General features: G+C 47.2%; 1 protein-coding gene across 1 annotated transcript in view; it reads left to right on the top strand.

The window, feature by feature from the left end:
- Positions 1–2525: 2525 nt before the first annotated feature.
- LOC144152245 (cytochrome P450 2J2-like) overlaps positions 2526–12608 on the top strand; it is a 35512-nt gene continuing 25429 nt past the window's right edge. Inside the window, exon 1 of the transcript XR_013319117.1 lies at positions 2526–3277. The gene's annotated coding sequence lies outside the window, so the exon portion shown is untranslated. The remainder of the gene's footprint in view (positions 3278–12608) is intronic.

Genomic DNA, 12608 nt, shown 5'->3' with positions numbered 1-12608 from the left:
TCGTCAAAGCGCATTCATGGTTCTCAAACCATACTTGCGGGCAGAGCCTTTAAGGTAAAAAAAAAAAAAAACACTTGCCGAAGTGTCCAGTCGTCGTCCCATTGTTTGAAAATCTGGACCCGCTCAATTTTCTTCAGAAATTCGGGATCTTCGAAAGGCGACCCGTGAACTAATGGCTGCTTCCGGGGTGGAGGGGGGGGGGGGCTACAGGATAACAGGTGACGTACTTGCAGCGTTAGTCCGTATTCCGGCGGGAGACCTTGCATTCGGCAGATGCCACTCGCTGGGCTTGTGTGTAGGCTTGACGGGGCCTCAGGGTGCATGTTCCCCGCACCTCCACTAGAGGTCACGTAGCCATAAACAACGCAGGTTTCTTCAAGTATAAAAGGTTATCGGAGCGGACTTGTGCTCCGCTAATACTCAAAGACAATACCTGCGAAATGGAAGCAGTCAACGAAGTGACGTGCGCAGACTGGCGTTGGCGAATCGAATTCGGCGGTGTTCGCCTTGCGAGCATTTATCCCTCAGCGTTAATCCTTCGAGAACCATCGAATCAGGCCTATGACATTGGCGATGAAAGACGAACATTCTATTAAGTGATGACAGGTGCTACACCCTTCCTATCCTCAGCGTCGCACACAAAAGAAACAGACAGGGAGGCGCGCTTCACTTATAACTTAGCTAAGACAGCTGGGTGCGGCCAGACGCTGGCAATAAAACACACAACTAAGCAAACAAGAGGGTATTGTTCGCGTCATTAGGAACGAGGACATTTTTATGAGTATTTATAAATTTCGGAAACGCCAACTTGAGTTTACCTATGGTTCATATGCGGACCCGCTCATTTTGGGTCAAGGTGTGTGCCGTTGTGTATGCGATACACTTCGGGAATTAACAGCAGCATGCCCACAAAATCTCAGCACTGTGAGTCTGAAAAAGTACTTCCTGAACATGTGGCTCAGCCTGTATTCATAGAAAACGACGCCCTATTTACATCGACAATTTTTTCTTATCATCTCGTTCTGTGTGCAGCTTACTAGCCGCGGTGGCAGTAAGTGTGGTAAGCAGATGTTTTATTGTACTCCAGCTATAGCAGCGTTTTTCCCTAGAGCGTTCCAGCCGGTGGCGGTCTGCACGTGTGGCTGCGCAAATCTATATCGCGTGCGCCCCAACAATTAGGTATCCGGCTGAGGCCAGACCATTACCATTTGGTCGGACGACGGCTGGCGACACGTTTGAAACAGGTGAGCATCTTGCTTCGTCAATGTTACGACATGTATAGAAATCATGCTAAATGACTTTGCAGACACCGGTGTAATATTCTACCGCGCGTGCTCAGTTTCGTCCTTGATTTTCAGTTACCTGCCACCTTGCAAATACTACATGGTATTTAGGAGTTGAAGTAGCTGGTTATTCTCTTGTCATTGCTGAATCGGCGACTGCTCCCTTCCGCGCATTGTTTCCGAGGGAAGATGGACTATGTTATTTTAACTGTAGAACACAAGAAGCCCTCGTAAAAAATCCCTCCGCCACCTTTAGGAGCTCTTACAGTTGCCTGAATCAATTCTTGATTTCGGCAGTCAACCTTGCATCGGGTTCCGAAGAGCCTGCTACTTATTTTCTGGCATGCTTGAAGTCTGGTGACTACTGCTTTTTAAGTACTAGAAGGAGCAGTATTAAACATTGTACCGCGGAAGATATTACAGGGACTTGTCGAGATGTGTCGGGTCGTGGTGGGAGCTTCTTGATGTATATGTTGTCTTGAGTGCACAGCCGTGCATGGCTCACTAATATTATCTGTGGTGCGAGGCCACGGTTTAAGTAATTGCAGGTTAAAATGAGAAAATTGTCTTCGCATTTCAGAAGTTTAGGGCTATCGAGTCCACGCGTACCACTTAGACGGGAAATAGAACCACTTGACTACCAATCGTTGTCGGTAACAATTTACTGTTAGGTGTTTGGGGGCCTGTTTTGGGATTGGGAGGTAGAAGAGAAATCCTAATGGCCTCCAGATTACACCGCACCTGTCTACAGCAGCGCAGAAAGCACATTCCGTGGCTGCCGCGCCCTTACGTTGAAGATGGGCAAAATGCGGCGAAGCAAATACCCAAAATGTTCGCAGGCGAATCTGCACTGGTCAATAGTGGACAATTAAAAAATGAAACCTGCCAAGTTGTGCATCTTCATTGGTTAGTTTAACAGCGAAAGGTTTGGCACACATGTCAAGAAGCACACATCAAGCAGCAGAAGCATGGCTCTGAGGTCGACGCGGGAGTTTTAAAACAGCCGCACCGAAGGAGTGTCGAACTCCACCGAATACTTCAGGTATCGGGGTCGGGTTTTCTTTGGAGGGGAGGGGGGGGAGAGGTTGGTGAGACTACTATAGTTCTCTATATTTTTTAAAAGGTCAATTTTACTTAATAATGTATCGATGCGTGCTAGTTGGTGTTTCATCATGGGAACAGGTTAAGCGCCAGGCTCAAATGGAGGAAGGAATACAGACAGGAAAGGGGCGCACGAAAAACTGAGCTTTATTCGCTCCGAAAGCAATTATTTGGCAGCAGTTATTATTTGGCAGTAAGCAATTATTTGCATTTGGCAGCAGTGACAGCGCTGTACGCTCGGACCGATAACCACTTCTACATTTTTACAGTACCGCCTCAATCCGAAGCTTGCTGCTATGCTCCTGCGCATCGTGGCCGGGTCATCGTGCTGACGGGAAAAGCGCCGACTGACGGAAGGCAGCTGTACCTGAAGCCACTGAACTGCTATAAAGTCTTCGCCATTCCGGAAACCCCCGCATTTGGCAGCAGTGACAGCGCTGTACGCACGGACCGATGACCACTCCTGAATTTTTACAGTACCGCCGCAATCCGAAGCTTGCTGCTATGCTTTTGCGCATCGTGGCCGGGTCATCGTGCTGACGGGAAAAGCGCCGACTGACGGAAGGCAGCTGGACCTGAAGCCACTGAACTGCTATAAAGTCTTCGCCATTCCGGGAACCCCCGCATTTGGCAGCAGTGACAGCGCTGTACGCACGGACCGATAACCACTCCTGAATTTTTACAGTACCGCCGCAATCCGAAGCTTGCTGCTATGCTCCTGCGCAACGTGGCCAGGTCATCGTGCTGACGGGAATACTGCCGACTGACGAAAGACAGCTCGACCTGAAGCCACCGAGCTGCTGTAAAGTCTTTGCCATCCCGGAAACCCCCGCATTTGGCAGCAGTGACAGCGATGTACGCACGGACCGATGACCACTCCTACATTTTTACAGGTTAGTGAGTTTAATTAGAAAGTAGTTGCTGCCGTTGCTCTTGCCGCTGTAACTCCTGCCCTGCGTCGTTTTGTTGTGACGTTGTGTCTTTGTCGCACGGAAGAGCATGGAATATATCCAAGGACCTTGTTAAACTGTTTCTAGAGTTAAATGAAGAGTTAAAAGCTGAACTGAAAAACTTGAAAGACGCTGTAGAGCGTAATGTCCGATCAGAGGAGAGAAGCTTGCGCATAGAGCTTGGCAAAATGAAGGCGAGCCTGAACTTCATATGTAAGGGTCTCGATGATGCAAATCGTCGACTTCAGATCACCCTGTGCGTAAAAAAACAGCTGATAAAAGAGAATGAATCCCTCCGGACCAGTTTTTACTCTGGAGAAAGATTTGGTCGAAAGCCAAGCAAGCCTTCTCAAATCCGAGCAATACACGCGAAACCGGAACCTCGAAATCAAAGGAATAGAGCAAACAGGAAATGAGGATCTACGGCAGGTACTTGAAAAAATGGGCAAAACTCTTGACGAACCCATAACGGGAAGCGATGTCGACATGTGCCACAGATTTCCAACAAACGATGAAGGAAAAACTAACATCATTGTGCAGTTTCAGCGCCGTGAAAAGCGCGATAAACTGCTTCAGAGGCGCGAAAGAAACGGTTAACAACAACACTTCTCGGCTGCCTGCAGACGTTCCCGTGTATATCAACGAGCTCTTGTGCCCCTCTGTGAAAAAGATATTGGGAAGGGCCGTGGCACGCAAACGTGAGCATGATTGGAAGTTTTGTGTGGACGCGAGATGGAAGCGTTTTCGCACGCCGGACTGACACGTCGCGTATCGTAGCCTATCACTTGTGAAAACGATCTGAATAATATCTGCGCCAATATCTCCGTGTAATGCGCCAGACCGCGAGGTAACTACGCAGAACTTCACGCAACCATGTTCACGGGTTGTATTTCCCCTGAAGACATAACGCACGTCGTAAAACATAACCCAACAAAAATTTTTGATTCTGATTCTGATTGTGGGGTTTAACGCGCCGACGCAACGCAGGCGATGAGGCGCGCCGTAGTGGAGGGCTCCGGATTAATTTGGACCACCTGGGGATCTTTATCGTGCGCCGAAATCTCGTACACACGGGCGTTTTTGCTTTTCGCCTCCATCAGAAAAGCGGCCGCCGCGGCCGGGAATCGAACCCGCGACCTCGTGCTCAGCAGCGCAACGCCTTAGCCACTGAGCCACCGCGGCGGGTAACAAAAATTTTTAAACTGTTTCACATGAACGCACGTTCACTGTGGCAAAAACGGGACGATGTTGAATTTATTGCGCAGCATAGCGAAGTAACCGAGAGGAAGAAGAGGACATGGCCCCAGGACGCTAGGAAAAAAAAGAAGACGAGAAAGAAGAGGAACTTTCGGACAACATGAACGTAGTTAACAGCAATTCAGTGTGATTCAAATACAGTAATTCTTTCGTTGCGGCGGCTAACGACTCCATTCTTCCGCAACATATGGTGCCGAAACCCGGGAACTGAGTTGGAGCCACCAAGCCGACGGATCAGGGACCAAGAACAGTGAATGCGGTATCAATGTGCACAAAGCGAACGAGGCCTCGGTAAGGACCACAGCATAGAGAAGCTGAAAATGAAGAGAACGTGTCGTCGCAAACAGAACACACGGCTGATCAATGAAGCGAAAACTCTTTTGGATACGGCTGATTTGGAGACTTTGGGTGCGCTCATAGAAAGGTTGCAGTCCAACAATGACGAACTGGACAAGCTGAACGTCGAGCTGGAGGGAGCCATACCGGAAGAAGAGTTCGCTGCAGAGTGCGTTGCCGTGCTGACACACGAAGACGCCGCCAAGGGCATGCTGGGCCAGTTAAAGGCGAGGGAGAGATATTCCGGAGAGGTCAACACTTGCCGAGATTGACAGCCCCAGCCTCTGTGGTGGGTCCTCAGACTGACGAGCGTTACCGCCATGGAAGCTCAGTGAAGCTCCCGACGCTGCAGCTCCAAGCATTCAACGGCGAGTTTTGCCAGTGGCTGAGATTTTGGACCCAGTTGAAGTCAGCCATCCACGAGATCCCCAGACTGAGCAATGGGGAGGAGTTTCAGTACCTTCGGTCACTGCTGGGTGGGCCAGCTGCTGCATCCATTGCTGGTCTGCAACCGACAGAAGACTGCTATCCAGCCGCCATAGAAATTCTTTCGCGGCGCTTCAGTGACACCCGCCGCATTGTGCAGGAATCTTTGGCGCATCTTCGATCGCTTCCTTCAGTGGAGGCATCAAAAGATGTCGGTGGACTACGGCAATTGCTGGATCACGTCCAGTGACATGTGCGCGGCCTCATGGCGCTGAAGATTTCTTCAGCCGCGTACTCTACGATGATGACTGACGTGCTTTTGAGAGCGTTACCATGAGACATCGTAGTTGATTACTGCCGACAGATAGCGCACAGTTCGCCCAGGTCAAGCCTGAGGGACGGAGAGTCCTCCGTCGGCGGGGCAGCTGCGTCATCGGCGTCCTTTGACGGTGAGCTTAAAAAGCTCTTGTCCCACCTCACCATGAAAGTAGAGAGTAGAGAAAGAAGCATGATCGGCATTAGACAAGACCAAGCTGACACCGAGTCCGTTTATGGATCGGAAAATCGGCTCATGCTTCCAAATGCAGCTGTTCCAAGTTTTAGTTCCTCGAATGAGTTCAGTTGTCTGTTCTGTCATTCCGATAAGCACTCTACAGACGAATGCCATGAAAGCATCGGATACAATGATAGAATAAAAAAGTTGGCAAACAACCGGCGATGCTTTCGTTGTACCACAAGAGGGCATTTTTCAAGGGAATGTCAGCGTAATGTCGAGTGCGCCAACTGTTCCGGCCGACATGTCTCTTCGTTGTGCGATTTTGGCTGGCAGCGAAGAGGAGCAGACAGGTTGTTGCGGAAGATGGACGCCAGGAACCTGCATTGCCGCACTCGCCTTTCTCTCGGCATGGAAGTGCTGCTGCCGACGTGCAGGTTATGGATTCAAAGGAATGAGCAATGCGCCTACGTCCGCGGCTGAGTGGATGGAGGCAGTCAGCGCTCATTCATACGCGAAGATGTCGCACGTACCCCACGTCTGCGAGAACTTGGGAAGACAAGCTTGCACCTTCATGCGTTTGGCCAGGATCAGTCATTAAAAAGAGATTGTCGCCTAGCGGAAGTCTTTGTGCGGAGCCAATACAGCGACGCTGTGTTCCCTATAGAAGCAATTGAAGTTCCCTTCATTTGCAAAGATATCATTCAAGTACCCACTGAGAGGGGTTTTATTGCTCTTATCGAAACCGGTGGTGAACCTATTGCGGACAAACTTCTTCGGCCAGGCATAGCCGCTGTACCTGGGATCAGCCTTCTACTCGGAGCCAACCACCTTTGGAAGGTTATGACAGGAGAGGTACGTCGTCACGCAAGAAACAACGGCCTTGTTGCATTGCATTCGGTCTTTGGTTGGATGTTTCAGGAGCCCTTATCTGTAGCCAGTTCATTGGATATCGCAGCAAATGTCGCCGTGTTGCGAGTGAGACCCAAGTTCGATAAGGTGGACGAAGATTTTGAACCGTTCCATGCTCTTGAAAGTACAGGAACTTCTGGGGACTACCAAGACAAGACAGGCAACGACAACGAATCAACCTCGCGAAAACGTCGCCTGCCTCACCACACGTGCACGAAAAATTGTTATAGAGAGCAGTACCCGGAGAGACCAGCCATGGTTATAGAGCCCCAGTCAAAGCATGTAAAACTTGTGAGAAGTTACCAGAGGGAAGGTAAGCCATCTTCCAAAGTTGAGTCCACGAGCTTCCGGCCTAAACGCCCACCGCAAAGTCAAGCCGCTGAAGTCAAAGTTGGACTAAGTTGTCCACGTTTCAGGAAGGGGAGGCAGATGAAAAGTAGTGAGAATAATAGAAGAGGGCGTACATTACTCAGTGAGATACAAGACCTGCTTACGACACTAAGAAGTGATCACACGGAGAAGAATCCAGGTTGGAGCCAGTACAAGCGTCTGAAGAAAGACGAAAGAACGGTGCACTTCTATGACAAAGATAAGATGTAGGTGTACAGGGACAGTAGAATTCGGGGCAAAGGCTGTACGGACAACGCCAGGAGCTGGAAATACATTTTTTTTTGTGGGGAGGGGAGGAGGTTGAATTTATTGCGTAGCATAGCGAAGTAACCGAGAGGAAGAAGAGGACATGGCCCGAGGACGCTAGGAAAAAAAAGAAGACGAGAAAGAAGAGGAACTTTCAGACACCATGAACGTAGTTAACAGCAATTCAGTGTGATTCAAATACAGTGATTCTTTCGTTGCGGCGGCTAACGACTCTATTCTTCCGCAACAGATGTCACACAACTTTTAGATTCATGTAACACAAACTTTGATGTAATAATGTTCACCGAAACATGGTACAAAAACGACGGAGGTTATTTTTTGCTTCCTGAATACACTCACTTCTGCCTGAACCGCAGGCAGGTAGTGGAGATGGTATTTCAGTTCAGTCAAGGCTCCCGTCATGTAAAATCGTAAATGAATATAGTGTTATCACTGCAGATTACGAAGGTTTCTGTATACAAGCCAACAAAAACTTATTTGCTGTTTTATATCGCCCGCCCTGTGGTATCCTTCCTGTTTTTCTCAAATTCTTTGACTGCTCATGGTCCTATGCAAATGAACAAAATTACCGACACACAGTCGGCGGTGATTTAAACATTGATCTATTAAAAAACACACTCCCGGCTACAGAGCTTTTATCAATAATCCAGAGCCATGGTTTTACTAACGTTATCACGTCGCCGACGCGTGTCACAACTACAACAGCAGCATTACTTCAATACTTAACGTATTTATCACAAACAACGCCAAGGAAAATACTACGTCAGTAATCTTAAGCACCGACATCAGTGACCACATGCCCATATCCTTTTTCACTCACCGACAAGACAGACCTACGCGCTAAAGCGCAGAAGAATTTACTTATCGCCTGATACACCAAAATACACTGGAAGATTTTAGAAAGCGCATTGGTGAAACCAACTGGACCGATGTCTTTATATCAACGGACGCAAATAGCGCTGACGGCCACTTTATCGAAATTTTTAAATCTGATTACTTCGCATCATTTTCAATTCAAACATACCGACCATCTAGGAAGTCGCGCAAGCCGTGAATTACTGGGTACCTGAAAAAGCAAATCGCGAAGGCAAACAAGCTGTACCAGCCAGTTGTGAAAACTCGTGATTTAAACAAGAGGGCGGAATACAAGTCGTTTAGAAACAACCTTAATAAAGAGAAAGAAAACATAAAACGCGAGTACCACAACCGTATTTTTGATGAAGGTTGTCTGAGGCGAAGTGATATTGTTTGGAAAAAGCTGAATGAACTACTGAACAAAGCATCTGGCAATAATGCAATAGATAGTCTCGAAGTAGATGATAACGTACTCAGTGAAAATGGTCTCGCGAACAAATTTAATGATTTCTTCGTAGAACTCGGAGATGACAGTGACAGAAACCAAACCACTGAAAACATTGGATCCCTGCCTAACACTATTTTAGGGGCGAAGCTCCTCTTGCTCGGGCCCTGTCCCGTCCCTCGTTGCTGCTGTATACGGCACGGCACATTAATGATGATTGTGGCAGGATCACCCTAGGGATTGGCCAACCAAAGATTGGCCGAAGAGGACAAAACGTTCAAAGCGTTCGTTGCTACACAACAAGGAGAAGAGGAAGAAGAGGTTATCGTTTGTCGCCTGCGAGCTCGACACGTACCAGGGGTTAACGACACGACGCTCTGCAGAAGGCGACGGCCATGGTGGCTAAAATGTCACACACCGAATTCGCCAACTTACCCATGGAGATTCTCATCGTCCAAAACAACCCCTACATAACCACCACAAACATTGACGTCGTCGACGGGCTTGTCAACGGAGCGGTGGAAAGCTTGACGTGTCGACTCTTTATATGATGCGCGGGCGAATGTTTCACGGTTTTACCGATAAGCATTTTTGCTTCGCCCCTCTCATCATCATTCACTTCGTGGAGGTGGCGGAATTTTTTTCTTCAAGTGCTGTTCTGATGGCTATCAGATGGGGAGAAGCAAATGACAGGAGCTTAAACATTATCATGGACTCGACAAGAGCTATCAAAAACATCACTGCCGGAGTAATACCCATTGGCTCTAAACATATCATCCCAAGGGAGTTGAACCGTGTACACAACATTACATGGTGCCTTGCGCACGAAGGCTTGGAAGGAAACGAGAGCGCTGACTCGCTTGCGAGAAGTCTTACGAACCGCAGCGACGAGGACCACTCCTACGCCCTTCCACCATACGAATCCTACGGAGAACGTCTTAAAAGAAAAAGACGTGAAAGGAGAACGCTACCCGCTCCTCACATGGCCCTAAACGCCCACGATTCACAAACACTGAGAAGAATACAAACCAACACATTCCCACACAAATCAAGGCTGGCGCTTATGTTCCCAGACAGATTTAGTGAGGACTGTTATGAATGCAATGAAAAAGCCACCCTTTTCCACACCATATGGAATTGCCCAGTTATATGGCAAACACAGAACAATACACCTCATTCACTAGAAACGTGGGAGGCGACTCTGGCCAGCGAGGCCTTGGAAGACCAGCGCCAGCTGATCGACAGGGCCTGGGCCGGGGCACAAGCTTCTGGGGCCCTGGAAAGAGGACTCCACCCAAGTTTCTCCCTTTAATCCCTTCCCCCACCTCAATAAAGGTTTACTGAACTGAACAACCCACGTGTATGCGGGAAGTTATAGACACCACCAGTAAATTTAAAAATTGTCACACCATCGATGTTGACGGTCTACAAATACAACCAGTTAAGTATGTTTTTGATCTAATATCGGAAGTGTTGACACACATTTATAATGCCGCACTCTGAACCGGTGTTTTTCCAGATCGCATGAAAACAGCAATAGTATGCGTAATATATAAACGAGGTGAAAAGAATGAACTTAATAATTATCGCCCAATGTCAGTGCTACCAATTTTTTCTAAATGCCCTGAGAAAATTATTTGTAATCAAATAAAAGTTTTCTCCCAGAAACACAACCTTGTAACTGACTTCCAATTCGGCTTTAGAAAAAAAAAAAAAAACGCTCTGTTGAAAGTCCTCTATTAATGCAGAAAGACATTATCCTAGAAAATTTTGAAAAAATACTACTTACACAAGGTATTTACCTAGATTTCAGTAAAGCATTTGATCGTGTTAATCATGCAGTACTTCTTACTAAATTAGAAAACTACACTTTTCGCGGTGTGTCCCTTAATCTCGTGCAGTCGTATCTGCGGACACGTTTACAATAAGTAGAAATAAATAACCATAAATCACAAATTAAGCCCATTAAGACTGGTGTGCCACAGGGTTAGCATTCTTGTACCTATTCTTTTTTTATTCTACATAAATTATATTACGCGCATAGAGATAAATTGTAAATTTATCATATATGCTGACGACTGCACTGTATTTGTTTCTGGGAAAAATTTAGACTATAGTACCTATATCTTGTTCTATATGTTACACTGCATGTAACATATAGCATGCAACACTATATGTTACACTGAGTACGAAAGAAGCACTCGGGTCCTATAGAACGCTGGCACACAGCCCCTTGGCTTGCATTTCGTCTTAAAGTGAAGCGCCAGATTGCTTCCTGTTCCCGTCTTCAGCGTCGCCGCATGCTCACGCAAATGGTCGTTGAGGTAACGCCTCGTCTGTCCTACGTATACACGGCCGCACTTCAGTGAAATCTGTTACACTACGTTTTTTGTACACTCCACAAACGTAGACATGCTTCTTGGTGCAGACAGGAGGCCTTGGTCCGCAGCGGTTAACTTTCCGGAACATATGGTTCCGAGGTTGTTGGGAGCGATGAAGAACACTTGGAACTATGTGCCGCATAGTTAACCGCTGTGGATCTAGGCCTCCTGTCTGCCCCAAGAATCATGTCAGTACGTTTGTGGAGTGTACAAAAAACGTAGTGTATCAGATTTTACTGAAGTGCGGCCGTATATACGTAGGACAGACGAGGTGCTACCTCAATGACCAGTTGGGAGAACATGCGGCGAAGCTGAAGACGGGAACAGGAAGCAATCTGGCGCTTTACTGTAATACTGAATGCAAGCCAAGGGGCTGTGTGCTAGCGTTCGATAGGACCCGAGTGCTTTTTTCATGCCGCAAAAAAAGAATAACGGGAAGTGTTCGAGGCTATGTCATAAAAAAATGGGGGACCGATGTGTTGCAAGCCTTCAGTTGATCTTCTTTCGAGCGATCTTCTTGACGATTAGTAAGGAGGGTACTTTATTAAAACGGGTTCAAGAACTGAAACCCTTCCCGTTCCACCGAGGTATAACGGGTAAATTAAAAAAATTGAAAATGGATGTATGGATTTAAAATAAAAAAACGTAAAAAGGTCATTAAAAGGTAAAAAGGTCATTAAACAAGATAATTACGCAGAAAATAACTTACTGGAGAACAATGGTAAATACAAACGATCGAAAGGCTATCTAAAGGCTATCTGACGATCTAAAGTAAGGAGGGTACTGCAGCTGTAATCGCTTTCACACGTGGTGCAAGTACGGGCTTTCCCGCTCAATATAATCCAAACGCCAGTGAATATAATCCAGGTGCCAACCAATATCATGCAGGACCCACGCAGTGCAGAACACATGCCAGCGCTTTGTAATTTAGTTGCAACCACTACAAATCCGGGCACAGTGTATTTTAATCCAAGTTAGATGACCTAGGTTACGTGACCAGTTTAAGCAGAGGACCTAAGAACTGCGCAATAAAACAGTCACGTCACTATTCAGCACTCTCGCCTAATTCCTATACTGAATCTGAGGATGGTGTCATGGGTATGAATTAGCACATTTAAATTGCTCACACAAAATTTTAGCGGAAACAGCCAGAATGCCTAACTCTCGAAACCCAATACGGGCCCGAACGTGGGACAGGTGGCGCTGCTGGAGCCGTTCAACAGCGCCACTCGCGGAAGAAAATCGCAAAAATGGTCGGGCATGCCATGAGGTGTAGGTGGGGAGAACGCGTGTTTCCGTGTTGTTTAAAGGGGCAACCTCTCGTTACCGCGATGATGTTAGCATGCGAAACTCACATTTTTCTGTCAGAAAGTAGGTCCGGGCGACACGCGTTCGGTTTAATTAGGCAGGTACTTATATCATTATACGTTAGTCATTGATTTTGTTAAAAGACTAATTGATGTAATCAGGGCTTGTGAGTTACCAAATTAAAGGTCTCGATAAGGGGAATCA

The sequence above is a fragment of the Haemaphysalis longicornis genome, unplaced genomic scaffold (assembly GCF_048455015.1).
Source record: "Haemaphysalis longicornis isolate Haplotype H1 unplaced genomic scaffold, Haemaphysalis longicornis Haplotype H1 scaffold_9, whole genome shotgun sequence".
Lineage (NCBI taxonomy): Eukaryota > Metazoa > Arthropoda > Arachnida > Ixodida > Ixodidae > Haemaphysalis > Haemaphysalis longicornis.
The sequence above is the reverse complement of the archived record's forward strand: the minus strand, read 5'-3'. Positions and strand labels throughout refer to the sequence as shown.